This window comes from Oncorhynchus gorbuscha, linkage group LG14 (assembly GCF_021184085.1).
Source record: "Oncorhynchus gorbuscha isolate QuinsamMale2020 ecotype Even-year linkage group LG14, OgorEven_v1.0, whole genome shotgun sequence".
Classification (NCBI taxonomy): Eukaryota; Metazoa; Chordata; class Actinopteri; order Salmoniformes; family Salmonidae; genus Oncorhynchus; species Oncorhynchus gorbuscha.
This window is the reverse complement of record NC_060186.1, coordinates 17287562-17304947: the sequence shown is the minus strand read 5'-3', so window position 1 is coordinate 17304947 and position 17386 is coordinate 17287562.

The following is a 17386-nucleotide window of genomic DNA, read 5'->3' as shown; positions in this document are numbered from 1 at the left end:
CACACTGTCATTGACACTGACCCAACTCCAGCCACTTTAATAATGGGAATTGATGGGAAATGATGTAAATATATCACTAGCCACTTTAAACAATGCTACCTTATATAATGTTACTTCCCCTACATTATTAATCTCATATGCATACGTATATACTGTACTCTATATCATCGACTGCATCCTTATGTAATACATGTATCACTAGCCACTTTAACTATGCCACTTTGTTTACTTTGTCTACATACTCATCTCATATGTATATACTGTACTCGATACCATCTACTGTATGCTGCCCTGTACCATCACTCATTCATATATCCTTATGTACATATTCTTTATCCTCTTACACTGTGTATAAGACAGTAGTTTTGGAATTGTTAGTTAGATTACTTGTTGGTTATCACTGCATTGTCGGAACTAGAAGCACAAGCATTTCGCTACACTCGCATTAACATCTGCTAACCATGTGTATGTGACAAATAAAATTTGATTTGATTTGATTTGCTCATTTACTCAAGTGTTGGAAGTTACTTTATGTGCTCTATGTGTCTGGTGCTGAGAATGAATGAAAACATTCTCTGTTAAAAATACACTCCCAAACAGTCCATGGCGTAAAACATGTTGGAGTAGCTGTTTTACAGGTCAGTAGAACACAGACACAAGAACAGTGATGCGTTTCACAGAGTTTCTTAATCCTGGTCCTGGGGACCCAAAGGGTCCATTTTTGTTTTTGCCGTAGCACTACACAGCTGATTCAAATCATAAACTCATCACCAAGCTTTGATGATTCGAATCAGGTGTTTGGTGCTAAGGCAAAAACAAAAACGCACCTTTGGGTCCCCCGAGCCAAGATTAAGAAACACTGGTGTAATGTAATTGGACACAATACAATTAATTAAATTTGTGTTGAACCGAGGTAGGTCTAGCTCTGTCCGAACTTGTTATTTATGTCTATTCCTGTCGCCTCTCTCCCCTACTCTTCTCATTTGGCTGGCAGATTTCAGTCAGGCGGACATCAAAGGAGAAGCCAATGATACAACAAAGGCTCTGAAACAGTGCTCCGGCATGAAGGTGCTCGTGTGTAATAACAGGGGCATTATTTATCCGTCACTAATCCTCCTAGAATAGCAGGGTCCAAGCCTTCGCTGTCCTCCGTCCCTCTGTCCATTTCTCTATTGTCTAGACACACAGAGCTGCATGGCAGTACAGAATGTCTGTCTGTGTCCTACATTCAGGGAATCCCTGTGTTGTACTGTGCTGAACGGGATTAGCCTAGCATTCTGTCCTCTGGCCCACAGCACTACAGCAGTCTATAAACCACTGGCTCTCAACCCATTCCCAGCTCTACCATGTATCGCCCTATTGGAGAGAAAGAGAAAGTGATTGCAGTCTCCCTCTTCATATCTGGGACAAGCAACGTTCTCCATCTAATATAAGGCACCATACCAAATGGCATCCTATTCCCTATAGCCTGTTACTTTTGACCAAGGCCCACGGGGCTCAAAATAAGTGTACTATGTAGGGAATAGAGTGCCATTTGGGACACAACCTATTTCTATGTGGTGGTCCAGTACCCTTTGACCTGGTGAGATACAGTAGTGTCCATAAAACAGCTGCACCATCAGGCCCATGTCATGTGCTGTTGATATGGCAGAGGCCAGAGGGTTGATGTGTAGCACTCTAGCTCTGATGGCAATACAGTACTATTTACAGTGGTCACATAGCTGCAGTTACATGTAACTCAATCACTCATGATTGCAAGGTCTTGCACATAGTCAGACTATGTTGTCTGGGCAGAGTTAAAGATGTTGCTCTTGGTAGTTGTTGCTGTGTTGTCGTTGTATCATTCATTCAGATGGGGTTTGTGCAGGGAGCGTGGGGTAACTGTGGCATGCATGCTGCGGTGATTCAACTCCAGCCAAACGTACACTTTTGCTACATGCCCACCCTGGCAGGCGCTGTCTGATTCACAGCCTGGTGTGGTTGGCCTGTACTGGGTTGGCTGGGGTTTTGGTCTACAGCGGCCAGAGTGTATGTGACTACTCTCATGTACACTTCTGTCTCGACCCAGTCACATGACCTCATGCAGACACACAAGCAAATGTCAGGAAAGTGAATTTGCATTGAATTTGCATTGGCTTTTGCATACCCAGCTCAGGCTAAACTAATGTTTGATAGACTCAGAAAGTTTCTATACGTGACAGATACCTGCATAGGCTATCTACTCTCGCTTTTGTAAGGTTATACATAAAGAATGAGTCCTGGGTTTGGCTGTAGGCTATTGGGCCAAGTTTCTGTCCTTGTTTTCTGTCCTCCCTGTGTATGCGAGTCTGTTTGTTCATGCACGTGTGCATGCATGGGTGTGTACAGTATATGCATGAATGCGGGACTGTACGTGCATGTGTGTATGTGATCATCTCTGTGGGAGGAAAGAGGAGCTGCAGTCAGAGACATGAATGGAACAATGCATTCAATCGTTATTTCCCTCATCAATCTACACACCATACCACATAATGACAAAGCAAAAACGGTTTTATTTTTTACAAATGTTTTTTTTTTTTTAAACACCCCTGACCAAAGCCCTTCTCCCCTGATTGCTCAGCTCTAGGAAGAGTCATGGTGGTTCCAAACTTCTTTCATTTAAGAAAGATGGAGGCCATTGTGTTCTTGGGGACCTTCAATGCTGCAGAACCTTTTTGGTACCTTCCCCAGATCTGTGCCTCGACACAATTCTGTCTCGGAGCTCTACAGACAATTCCTTCGACCTCGTGGCTTGGTTTTTGCTTTGACATGCACTGTCAACGATGGACCTTTTATAGACAGGTGTGTGCCTTTCCAAATCATGTCCAATCAATATAATTTTACCACAGAAGGACTTCAATCAAGTTGTAGAATCAATGGAAACAGGATGCACCTGAGCTAAATTTCAAGTCTCATAGCAAAGGGTCTGTGCCACGACCGGGAGGTCTGTGGGGCGATTCACAATTGGCCTAGCGTCGTCCGGGTTAGGGAGGGCTTGGCCTTGTCTCATCGCGCACTACTACTACTGTAGCGGGCCGGGCGAAGTGTGCGATAACCAAGGTTGCCAGGTGCACGGTGTTTCTTCCGACACATTGGTGTGGCTGGCTTCCGGGTTGGATGCGCGCTGTGTTAAGAAGCAGTGCACTAGATTTGTGTATCGAAGGATGCATGACTTTCAACCTTCAACCTTTTCGCCTGGTCATTATGGGGTTATGGGGTGCACTGTAGCTGTCTCTGCTAAGCCAACACTCCACAAATAGATCCCTAATACTGCACTGACTAACTGATGCCAATCACTGCCTTATCCATTCATGTTCTGGGGAACTAGTGTTGCAGTGCTAAGTAATTTCATTTTTGCTCATATGTCATGTCCTCGTTCAGGGGAAGTTCATTCTTGCTATCTCTCTCTCTCGTCATGACTCAGCTCTCTGTCCTCACCAAGGTGATTAGCTCTTCCTCATAAACAGATCATGTGGTCATGTTTTCTTATGTCTGATAAGACGGACACAGTAATCCTGTCAGTCTAATCTGACCCTTTTGATCTACCCAGCATAATCACACACATACAGTTGAAGTCGGAAGTTTACACACACCTTAGCCAAATACATTTAAACTCAGTTTTTTAACAATTCCTGACATTTAATCCTAGTAAAAATTCCCTGTTATAGGCCAGTTACGATCACCACTTTATTTTAAGAATGTGAAATGAATGTGAAATGTGAATGTGAAATGAAATGAGTAATAGTAGAGAATGATAGTAGAGAATGATTTATTTAAGCTTTTATTTCTTTCATCACATTCCCAGTGTGTCAGAAGTTTACATACACTCAATTAGTATTTGGTAGCATTGCCTTTAAATGGTTTAACTTGGGTCAAACATCTTGCGTAGCCTTCCACAAGCTTTCCACAACAAGTTGGGGGAATTTTGGCCCAGTCCTCCTGACAGAGCTGGTGTAACTGAGTCGGGTTTGTAGGCCTCCTTGCTCGCACACACTTTTTCAGTTCTGCCCACAAATGATCTATAGGATGGAGGTCAGGGCTTTGTGATGCCCACTCCAATACCTTGACTTTGTTGTCCTTAAGCCATTGTCCTACAACTTTGGAAGTGTGCTTGGCATCATTGTCCATTTGGAAGACCCATTTGCAACCAAGCTTTAACTTGATGTTTAGAGATGTTGCTTCAATATATCCACATATTTTTCAATCCTCATGATGCCATCTATTTTGTGAAGTGCACCAGTCCCTCCTGCAGCAAATTGAGATTGTTTTTTATTGACCTACACACAATACATCATAATGTCTAAGTGGATTAAAAAATATATATATTTGCTAATTAATAAAACACAAAAAGCTGAAATGTCTTGAGTCAATAAGTATTAAACCCATTTGTTATGCAATACTAAATAAGTTCAGGAGTACAAATTTGTTTAACAAGTCACATAAGAAGTTGCATGGACTCACTCTGTGTGCAATACTAGTGTTTAACCAGATTTTTGAATGACTACCTCCTCTCTGTATCCCAAACATACAATATCTGTAAGTTCGCTCAGTTGAATAGTGAGTTTCAAACACAGATTCAACCACAAAGACCAGGGAGGTTTTCCAATGCCTCGCAAAGAAGGGCAACTATTGGTAGATGATGGGGGAAAAAATACATTGAATATCCCTTTGAGCATGGTGAAGTTATTAATTACACTTTGGATGGTGTATCAATACACCCAGTCACTACAAGGATACAGGAGTCCTTCCAACTCAGTTGCTGCAGAGAAAGGAAACCGCTCAGGGATCTCATCATGTGTTGGGGAATACAGAGTTTAATGGCTGCGATAGGAGAAAACTGAGGATGGATCAACATTGTAGTTACTCCACAGTACTAACCTCAATGACAGAGTGAAAGGAAGGAAGCCTGTACAGAATAATAATATATTACAAAACGTGCATCCTGTTTGCAACAAGGCACTAAAGTAATACCGCAAAAAAATTGTTAAAGCAATGAACCTTTTCAAGGGGTGTGAATACTTTCTGAAGGCACTGTACGTGTACATATACACTCACATACACACACCTGGAAAATGTAATCATGATGTGACCTTGTGAGCATTAATCATCATGTTGTAAACAGTCCTAAATGACTTTATTACTGCTACATCAATCACAAGACACACCTTCACACACTCACTGTCACACTCACTTATGAGGCCTGTGTTTGTCAAACCGGCCTGTAGCTGTCTGTAACCCTAAAAGGAAATCAAATGAGAGACAGACACAGAGCCACTCCTCTTTCCATCCTGCTCCCTTTGTCTGCGGGTCATTGACGGATAGATTCCATACCTCTCCCTTTGTCTGGGGGTCATTGACGGGGAGATTCCATCCCTCTCTCTTTGTCTAGGGGTCATTGACGGGGAGATTCCATCCCTCTCTCTTTGTCTAGGGGTCATTGACGGATAGATTCCATCCCTCTCCCTTTGTCTGGGGGTCATTGACGGGGAGATTCCATCCCTCTCTCTTTGTCTAGGGGTCATTGACGGGGAGATTCCATCCCTCTCTCTTTGTCTAGGGGTCATTGACGGATAGATTCCATCCCTCTCCCTTTGTCTGGGGGTCATTGACGGGGAGATTCCATCCCTCTCTCTTTGTCTAGAGGTCATTGACGGGGAGATTCCATCCCTCTCTCTTTGTCTAGGGGTCATTGACGGGGAGATTCCATCCCTCTCCCTTTGTCTGGGGGTCATTGACGGGGAGATTCCATCCCTCTCCCTTTGTCTAGGGGTCATTGACAGGGAGATTCCATCCCTCTCGCTTTGTCTAGGGGTCATTGACGGATAGATTCCATCCCTCTCCCTTTGTCTGGGGGTCATTGACGGGGAGATTCCATCCCTCTCTCTTTGTCTAGGGGTCATTGACAGGGAGATTCCATCCCTCTCTCTTTGTCTGGGGGTCATTGACGGGGAGATTCCATCCATCTCCCTTTGTCTAGGGGTCATTGACGGGGAGATTCCATCCCTCTCCCTTTGTCTAGGGGTCATTGATGGGGAGATTCCACCCATCTCCCTTTGTCTGGGGGTCATTGACGGGGAGATTCCATCCCTCTCTCTTTGTCTAGAGGTCATTGACGGGGAGATTCCATCCCTCTCTCTTTGTCTAGGGGTCATTGACGGGAGATTCCATCCCTCTCTCTTTGTCTGGGGGTCATTGACGGATAGATTCCATCCCTCTCCCTTTGTCTGGGGGTCATTGACGGGGAGATTCCATCCCTCTCTCTTTGTCTAGGGGTCATTGACAGGGAGATTCCATCCCTCTCTCTTTGTCTAGGGGTCATTGACAGGGAGATTCCATCCCTCTCTCTTTGTCTAGAGGTCATTGTCGGGGAGATTCCATCCCTCTCTCTTTGTCTAGGGGTCATTGACGGGAGATTCCATCCCTCTCTCTTTGTCTGGGGGTCATTGACGGGGAGATTCCATCCATTACCCTTTGTCTAGGGGTCATTGACGGGGAGATTCCATCCCTCTCCCTTTGTCTAGGGGTCATTGATGGGGAGATTCCACCCATCTCCCTTTGTCTGGGGGTCATTGACGGGGAGATTCCATCCCTCTCTCTTTGTCTAGGGGTCATTGACAGGGATATTTTCAGAGTGAACGGAATGGGCCCACTGGGCACACACTGTTTGAATCAATGTTGTTTCCACCTAATTTCAATGAAATTGTGTTGAACCAACGTGGAATAGAAATTTAATTGATGTCTGTGCAGTAGGGGAGTATTCATTCACTGGGGCTTGAATACAGCAGAGCTGACAGAATGGACCTTACCCTAACGAAGAAAGAATAGGCTGGTTTAATTTATTCATTTATATATTTTTTACCCCTTTTTCTCCCCAATGTTGTGATATCGAATTGGTAGTTACAGCCACACCACATGTGCCACATGTGTCGGAGGAAACACTGTCAAAGGTCAGCTTGCAGGGTCCCGGCCCACCACAAGGAGTTGCTAGAGGGCGATAGTACAAGTAAAATCCCTGCCCTCCCCAAACCCGGACAACGCTGGGCCAATTGTGCGCCGCCTGTCTGTAATAATTTTTTTATTTTAAACCTTAATTTAACTAGGCAAGTCAGTTAAGAACAAATTCTTATTTACAATGACGGCCTACCCCTGTAACCCTAAAAGGAAATTAAATGAGAGATATTTCAAAAGAGCCACTCCTCTTTGTCATTGATGGGGAGATTTTCAGAATGAATGGAAACACTGAAACAGGAAATCTCGGCCAGCCAAACCCAGACGATGCTGGGTCAATTGTACAACATCTCATGGGTCTCCCGGTCACAGCTGGCTGTGACATAGCCTGGGATCAAACCTGGGTCTGTAGTGATGCCTCAAGCATGGCGATGCAGTGCCTTAGACCGCTGCGCCAATCGGGAGGCCCTTAGAGTAGGCTGTTTAATTACAAACCGAGGGGTTGTGTCTTTCTGGTGTCACTATATTTTTCCCTCATTGGACAATACTGGAGTCAGGAAAATACAGATTAATAGGCAGATATATAGACAAGCTGTTCTGCTGTATAAGAATTGGTTCCAACTGTTTCAGTATTTCCTGTGACTGTTTCAGTATTTCCTGTGATTGTTTTGGTATTTCCACTAAAGAAACAAAAGGCAGTGTTTCAAGTTACGACAGCCTCTAGTCATGATGACCAAGCTGAAACTGCCAGATGGGCTGGGAAGGATTGTTGTCGAGGGGAAGTTAGAGTACAGTCAGTCTGACATATTTGGTGTACAAGCTTAAGGGGGTTATAAAATGGAGGTATAATCTGGGCCTCCCTGACTACAGTAAATGGGTTAAAGCTTGCTGAGTGCTAACAGGATTGCTGCAGAGGACACAGCAATGCCAACTGGCACTGGTACAGATGGCATCACCCTGTGTGTGCATGTGAGTGTGCATGTTCCTTTCCTCTCCAGGAAATACACTCTAGTCTCCACCAATCCACCTTTCAGACTTTTAAGCATCAATCATTTTAATTTGACATCTCCTCTCCTCTCCCTTCCTCTCCACTATTGAGCCTGACCCACTCAGGGGCACGTGAGCCTCCACACATCACTTTACATCGCTCTCCGGGATTATACAATTATAATTATAAAATCACGATGGAGGCTCACGTACCCCTGAGTGGATCAGGCTCAATAGTGAGGATGAGGAAATAGAGAGGGAGAGGATGAGAAGGAGGGTGGGGTCATTTAGGTGGACGTGAGTTCACTCACATCCCGTTGAGGGGCACGACTCAGGATGGCTGTGTGAAAGTATGTTCCAACACTACTGTTCCAGTAGGCTGACTACAGTGTAGTATCTTCTCTCTCACCGCTGTATCTGAACATTACAGCTTCCGACTCCTTCAGCCTGTCTGGCCTCATGAGAAACCAGTCAGACTCATGATCCAGGATTCTCCCAGCCCTCTCGTTCTCTCTGCTCCACTTCACTCCCCAGTGACAGATGGAATGGGGTTGGTGGACTGAGAGACCAGTATCCCCAGATACCATTTACCCAGCAACAGAATCAACATATGACCCATATCTCCCATACACCCACCCACCCACCCAAACACACACACACACACACACACACACACACACACACACACACACACACACACACACACACACACACACACACACACACACACACACACACACACACACACACACACACACACACACACACACACACACACACACACCATTCATCCACATTAATGGTCAACTGACACACTTACTCACATAAGGTGACCTGTCTACCCTCACCTATGCCAGGCAGGTGTGAAGGCGTGTTTGTACCTTCAACCATTGAATGTAACCCACCCTGTCTATGTGGTGGCATCGTCTGACCTATATTATATTACCATTGGAAGGTAACTACATTGATCTACTAAGGTAAACTACACAGATCAGATGATTGAGTAGAAGAAAGGTTACGATAGAGTTGTGAGCTTTCATACTGTCCAGTAGGGATGTGAGCTTTCATGCTGTCCAGTAGGGATGTGAGCTTTCATACTGTCCAGTAGGGATGTGAGCTTTCATACTGTCCAGTAGGGATGTGAGCTTTCATACTGTCCAGTAGGGATGTGAGCTTTCATACTGTCCAGTAGGGATGTGAGCTTTTATACTGTCCAGTAGGGATGTGAGCTTTCATACTGTCCAGTAGAGATGTGAGCTTTCATACTGTCCAGTAGGGATGTGAGCTTTCATGCTGTCCAGTAGAGATGTGAGTTTTCATACTGTCCAGTAGGGATGTGAGCTTTCATGCTGTCCAGTAGGGATGTGAGCTTTCATACTGTCCAGTAGGGATGTGAGCTTTCATACTGTCCAGTAGGGATGTGAGCTTTCATACTGTCCAGTAGGGATGTGAGCTTTCATACTGTCCAGTAGGGATGTGAGCTTTCATACTGTCCAGTAGGGATGTGAGCTTACATACTGTCCAGTACGGATGTGAGCTTTCATGCTGTCCAGTAGGGGTGTGAGCTTTCATACTGTCCAGTAGGGATGTGAGCTTTCATACTGTCCAGTAGGGGTGTGAGCTGTCATACTGTCCAGTAGGGATGTGAGCTTTCATACTGTCCAGTAGGGATGTGAGCTTTTATACTGTCCAGTAGGGATGTGAGCTTTCATACTGTCCAGTAGGGGTGTGAGCTGTCATACTGTCCAGTAGGGATGTGAGCTTTCATACTGTCCAGTAGGGATGTGAGCTTTCATACTGTCCAGTAGGGATGTGAGCTTTCATACTGTCCAGTAGGGATGTGAGCTTTTATACTGTCCAGTCAGCGAGACTCTGGTACAGAATGAGAATAATAATATTGGGCATAGCTTCAGACTGTTCCAACACAGGGAATCAATGTTTTATATGAGAAGAGCGGTAGGAGTGAGTATTCTCCAGTGAACATGTGAAACAGACAGACATAGAAGGACAGTTTCTCGTTTCGAAAGCGTGTTCTCATAGCGGACCCTGGTCCCCAGTTGCCCGCAAAAAAAGACTTACATTTCCTGTGAACTCTCTGAATGGTCTCTAGCCTGTGTGTGTGTGATATAGTAGTAGCAGCAGCAGCAGCAGTGGTCAGAGGCCCGGCAGTAACAACTATGGAGATTTAGTCCCCTGGTAAACAAGGCTGCATTGTACTGTGTGCATCTGGTGAGGAGTCATGTCTCCCATACGCACGCACACACACACACACACACACACACACACACACACACACACACACACACACACACACACACACACACACACACACACACACACACACACACACACACACACACACACACACACACACACACACACACACACACACACACACACACACACACACACACACACACACACACACACACACTTCATACCCACTGTCTACCTGCTACAAAGCTTGGTGTCTCACTCAGGCAGACACTATGTCAGAACAAGTGGGTAGAAGAGGGACAAAAACAGACTATTTACCCGTGTGGTCCAAGTATAGAAAGAAAGAGAGAGGAGGAAATGGGAGGAGTTGTTTTCTAAAAAGGCAGGAGGAGATGGAGGGAATAATTGTGAGAGCTTAGCTTCAGTGTGTATAGACTCTCTGAACAGTATTCTGAATGAGGAGAGGAGCTGATGAGAGTTCAACTGGAAGCACAGACAGAAAACATATCAGTGGCCAGCAGGTTTGGACCCAGTGGATCACAGCAAATGAATCTCTTACATCACAAGATCCCTGTGCTGGCCAACTATGCTTGGACAGCCCCAGAGGAGGGGCCAGGTCACAATTATGACTGACTGTGTTATGTGACTGGTTTTCAAACTATTGAAACTATCAACTGTAATTTGGTTATCAAATGAGATTTGAACTATGTTTCAGCGTCCAGGATCCAAACTATCAGTTTTATACGTGACAATGATCAAGGACAATAAGTAATATGGTGTTGTATCACTTTTATAATATATAACAAACACAATAATAAAATAAATGTCTCCTTCTGTCCTCCTTGACCCATATGTGACCTTACAAACACTGTCCTGAATAACACAGTTCAGATGATTCATTTGCAGTACGTTTGTGGACGTTGCTCATGTATGTGTGCATCACGCACAGCATGACTATTGACAGTGTGATTGATCAACCTAACCCTTTATTGCGTACACATCTGAGGTTCCTTAGATTAAAACAGAACAACACATGTTGTGCAATAAATCTAAGCAATAAAGGGTAAAGTAATCTATTACGTAAGTTCCCATGTTGCAACAGTGATTTTCTATCACCCCGAGAAAAACCCATACTCCTAACTCCACTTCTTACAAATTCCAGATAACACATTATCACACCAGAATAACATAGCTATGTGTGTGTGTGTGTGTGTGTGTGTGTGTGTGTGTGTGTGTGTGTGTGTGTGTGTGTGTGTGTGTGTGTGTGTGTGTGTGTGTGTGTGTGTGTGTGTGTGTGTGTTAGGTAGAGTAGAGGGGATTTAGACAAAATCAAATCAAATCCAATCAAATCAAATTTATTTATATAGCCCTTCGTACATCAGCTGATATCTCAAAGTGCTGTACAGAAACCCAGCCTAAAACCCCAAACAGCAAACAATGCAGGTGTAAAAGACAACACTGATGTCCTGTGTGTGTGTGTGTGTGTGTGTGTGTGTGTGTGTGTGTGTGTGTGTGTGTGTGTGTGTGTGTGTGTGTGTGTGTGTGTGTGTGTGTGTGTGTGTGTGTGTGTGTGTGTGTGTGTGTGTGTTAGGTAGAGTAGAGGGGATTTAGACAACACTGATGTCCTGTGTGTGTGTGTGTGTTAGGTAGAGTAGAGGGGATTTAGACAACACTGATGTCCTGTGTGTGTGTGTGTGTGTGTGTGTGTGTGTGTGTGTGTGTGTGTGTGTGTGTGTGTGTGTGTGTGTGTGTGTGTGTGTGTGTTAGGTAGAGTAGAGGGGATTTAGACAACACTGATGTCCTGTGTGTGTGTGTGTGTGTGTGTGTGTGTGTGTGTGTGTGTGTGTGTGTGTGTGTGTGTGTGTGTGTGTGTGTGTGTGTGTGTGTGTGTGTGTGTGTGTGTGTGTGTGTGTGTGTGTGTGTGTGTGTGTGTGTGTGTGTGTGTGTGTGTGTTAGGTAGAGTAGAGGGGATTTAGACAACACTGATGTCCTGAAGTTTCATCAGATTCTCAAACAGCCTGATAACTACCGTATGGACTGAAGTTACATCATCCCAGAATATCAGGTCCTCTGCCTGTACTCCTGCGTGTGTGTCTGCATGTCAACACAGAAATATGAGTAAAGTGTGGCAGTTAACCATCAGTATAAGTAATATGGTGTTATATCACTTTTATAATATGCAATAATAAAATATGTCTCCTTTTGGCCTCCTTGACCCATATACGCCTTACAAACACTCTGTCCAGAATAACACAGTTCAGATGATGACTTTGCAGTATGTTTGTGCACGATGCACATACACTGAGTGTACAAAACATTAGGAACATCTTCCTAATATTGAGTTGCACCCACTTTTGCCCTCAGAACAGCCTCAATGCATCGGGGTATGGACTCTACAAGGTGTCGAAAAGCGTTCCACAGGGATGCTGGTCCATGTTGACTCCAATGCTTCCCACAGTTGTGTCAAGTTGACTGGTAGTGGACTTCTACTCTGAATAACTCATTCCATTTCATCCCACATATGCTGAATTGGATTGAGATCTGGTGACTGGGCCACTGCAGTAAGCTGAATTCACCGTCGTGTTCGTGGAACCATTCCTGGACAATCCTAGCCTTGTGGCAATGGGGCATTATCCAGGTAAAAAAAATGGATTTGCAGAAAGATCCACTGCTGCCATGAAGATATACACCTGACTGGCAATGAGGTTCAGATATCCTGTGGCCTTCAAACGTTGCTCCCCTTTTATCAAGGGGCCCAATGTGTGCCATTAAAAAACACCCCACACCATCACACCACAGCCTGCAATGTTGACATGCGGCATGATGGATGCATGTACTCATACGGTTTTCTTCATACCCTAGTACTCCCATCAGTACGAAACAGCAGGAATCGGGATTCAATAGACCAGGGAATGTTTTTCTAATTCTTCAGTGTCCAGTGTTTTCATTCCTTAGCCCACTGCAACCGCAGTTTCTTGTTTTTTGCTGAAAGAAGTGGAACACTGTAAGGTCGTCAGCTGCCAAACCCCATTCGTATCAAGGTAGGACAAGTTGTGCATTCTTTTATGGGTCTTTGGGCAGCAGTATTGTACTGGACTGTCAGTTGACTAACTGTAGCCAGTCTGTTGCTCTGCACAGTTCGTGTCAGGCTCTATTGTCCTCTTTCATCAATGACCCGTTTTTGACCACTGGCCTGCCGTTGGCTGGATGTCCTTTGGGTGGTGGACCATTCTTGATACACACGGGATACTGTTGAGCGTGAAAAACCCAGCAGTGTTGCAGATCTTGACACACTCAAACCGGTGTGCCTGGCACCTACTCCCATACCCCGTTCAAAGGCACTGAATGGCATACATACACAATGTCACGACTTCCGCCGAAGTTGGTCCCTCTCCTTGTTCGGGCGGTGTTCGGCCGTCGACGTCACCGACCTTCTAGCCATCGCTGATCCATTTTTAATTTTCCATTGGTTTTGTCTTGTCTTCCATCACACCTGGTTTCAATCCCATCAATTACATGTTGTGTATTTAACCCTCTGTTTCCCCTCATGTCCTTGTCGTGATTGTTTGTTGTATGTTGTTGTGCAAGTATGTTAATAATAATAATAATAATATAATAATAATATAATAATATAATAATAATAATAATAATATATGCCATTTAGCAGACGCTTTTATCCAAAGCGACTTACAGTCATGTGTGCGTACATTCTACGTATGGGTGGTCCCGGGGATCGAACCCACTACCCTGGCGTTACAAGCGCCATGCTCTACCAACTGAGCTACAGAAGGACCATGTTCTGGTGGGCGACGGGTTTTGTACCCTCTTATATATATTTTTTGTATATTTTGGTTTTCAGAGTTTTTTTGAGCATTTATTCAACTGCTCTCTTCATACCAAGTTCACTCTCCTGCGCCTGACATCTCTGCCACCAGCACGCACCCTTTACACACAATCCATATCTCAAGGCTTAAAAAGACTTATTCAAACCATCTCCTCCCCTTCATCTACACTGACTGAAGTGGATTTAACAGGTGACATCAGTAAGGGATCAGATAGATTGCACCTGGATTCACTTGGTCAGTCTATGTCATGGAAAGAGCAGGTGTTCCTAATGTTTTGTCCACTCTGTATATATTTGGACAACTCCCTGCCCTTATGTTTAACATGAAGCTCTCCATTGACAGTGTAATTCACCAACCTAACCCTTTATTACATACACATCTGAGGTTCCTTAGATTAAAACAGAACAACACATCTTGTGCACTGAATCTAAACAATAAAGGGTAAAGAAATCTATGAAGCAAGTTCCCATGTTGCAACGGTGACTTTATATCACCCTGAGAAAAAACATACTTCTTACTCAACTTCTTCCTAATTCTAGATTTCACATTACCACAACGGAATGACATAGTATGCGTGTGCCTGTGTGTTTACATGCCTACAGCTGCACCATCGAGAACACCTTGACTGGCTGCATCTGCGCTTTGTCTGCCAAATGCAACCCCATCAACTGCAAGGTTCTGCCGAGGGTGGTGTGTCGGCCCAGTACATCAGTGGGGCCAAGCCCCTTGACATCCAGGACCTCATATAAGACGGTGTTAGAGGAAAGCCAGAAAAAGTCTTCATCCACCAAAGCCATAGACTGTTCACTCTGCTACCGCCTGGCAAACGGTGCCAGAGCATCTACAACTTCTACCCCCTAACCAACAAGCTCTCACAGTCTCACTGCAGAATGAGACATTTTGCCAATTTTCTCCAAACGTTACATTTTTACGTTGCTTCAATCAATCAATCAAATGTATTTATAAAGCCCTTTTTACATCAGCTATAAAAGTGCTATACAGATACCCAGCCTAAAATCCCAAACAGCAAGCAATGGAGATGTAGAAGCACGGTGGCTAGCAACAACTCCATGGAAAGGCAGGAACCTAGGAAGAAACCTAGAGGAGAACCAGGCTCTGAGGGGTGGCCAGTCCTCTTCTGGCTGTGCTGGGTTGAGAATATAACAGTACATGGCCAAGATGTTCAAACATTCATAGAAGACCAGCAGGGTCAAATAATAATAATCACAGTGGTTGTAGAGGGTGCAACAGGTCAGCACCTCAGGAGTAAATGTCAGTTGGCTTTTCATAGCCGATCATTCAGAGTTATAGACAGCAGGTTCGGTAAAGAGAGAGAGTTGAAAACAGCAGGTCTGGGACAGGTAGCAGGTCCGGTGAACAGGTCAGGGTTCCCTAGCCGCAGGCAGAACAGTTGAAACTGGAGCAGCAGCACGACCAGGTGGACTAGGGACAGCAAGGAGTCATCAGGCCAGGTAGTCCTGAGGCATGGTCCCAGGGCTCAGGTCTTCCGAGAGAAGAGAGAAAAAAGAGAAAGAGAGAGTTAGAGGGAACATACTTAAATTCACACAGGACACCGGATAAGACAAGCCTCATCCACCAATTACCACGTTTTAGGTTAAGGGTTAAGGGTTAAGGTTTTGGATAGGGTTAAAACATTAAGTTAGGCATTCTTTCTGAATGGTTAAGTTAAGGGTTAAGGCTTGGGATAGGGTTAAAACAAAACCATAATAAACAAGTGACTACCACTGGGATTGAAAACGTCCAACTCCGAAGTCAATCTTGAGCGATCTGGCTGGCTAAAATAGCCGTAAGACTGCTAAAGAGTTAAGTAAATGGTTAAATAAGGCTAAAGAGTGAAATAAATGGTTAAATAAGGCTAAAGAGTGAAATAAATGGTTAAATAAGGCTAAAGAGTGAAATAAATGGTTACCCAGACAATCTGTATTGACCCTATGCACCCTCACAAAACTATATATACACATTGTACAGTATATACACTCAGTCACACACACTATAATGGTACTCTCACACAAAATTAGACAGTCTTGTTTAACTAACCTTGTGGGGACACACAATTGATTCCCCTTCACAATTATATTTTCCCTAACCTTTAACCCTCTACCCTAACCCTTAACCTTAACCACAAAACCTAACCTTAACCCTAAACCTAACCCTAAACCTAACCCTAACTCCTAACCCTAACCCTACACCTAACCTTTAACCCTAACCCTAATTCTAACACAGACATTAATTCTAACCTTAATCCTAAAGGACCAACTGGGGACTAACAAAATGTCCCCAGTTGGTCCCCCCCCAAAATGTGTTTACTATTCTTTTGGGGATTTCTGGTCCGCACAAGTATAGTTAAACATGTCCACACATATACAACACCTACCAGTGGAGGCTGGTGGAAGGAGCTATAGGAGGACAGGTTCATTGTAATGGCTGGACTGGAATAAATGGAACAATATGTATCAAACAGATCCAACCTGAATTGGGATGAAGAGAATATTAAAGGTATTAAGATCGGTGGAGAGGAACACAAGGTTTCACTATATGAAGATGACGTTCTCCTCTATTTATCTGAGCCACAGGCATCTATCCCATGTCTCATGGAGATTATTACATTGTTTGGTCATTACTCAGGGTACAAAGCCAATGTTGACAAAACAGAAAATAGGAAATAGGGGGCGAAATGTCACAGCAAGCAAAGGCCTTGCTGTATTTTAAATGGCCAGACTGTGGTATTAAATGGCCAGACTGTGGTATTATGTATGAATTACCATACCTGCTGATCTAGATAAATGGTATTAAACTTATCAATAGAAGTAGAGCGGATATGGACAGACGGAACATTCTGCCTCTCTCTCTCTCTCTCTCTCTCTCTCTCTCTCTCTCTCTCTCTCTCTCTCTCTCTCTCTCTCTCTCTCTCTCTCTCTCTCTCTCTCTCTCTCTCTCTCTCTCTCTCTCTCTCTCTCTCTCTCTCTCTCTCTCTCTCTCTCTCTCTCTCTCTCTCTCTCTCTCTCTCTCTCTCTCTCTCTCTCTCTCTCTCTCTCTCTCTCTCTCTCGTAGTAGAATCAGTAGAATCAGTCCAAATGAACATCCTGCCAAGATTACTGTACCCATTTCAGATTTTACCTATCCCTACCTCTACTTTTGACCCATTAGAGACCAATTCAAGTCATTCCAGCAGTTTACAGAAGAGTTCGGCCTCACTAGGACAGATTTGTTTTATAGATTCTAACAAGCCAGACACTTTCTAGAGAAGCATAAAGATTGGGCTATCATCCAGTACTAGAAAACACTAGAACTGTTCCTGATGAGGTCTCAAAATCAAGAGCGTGTCACCGACAGAATCTCCCTTTTGTACC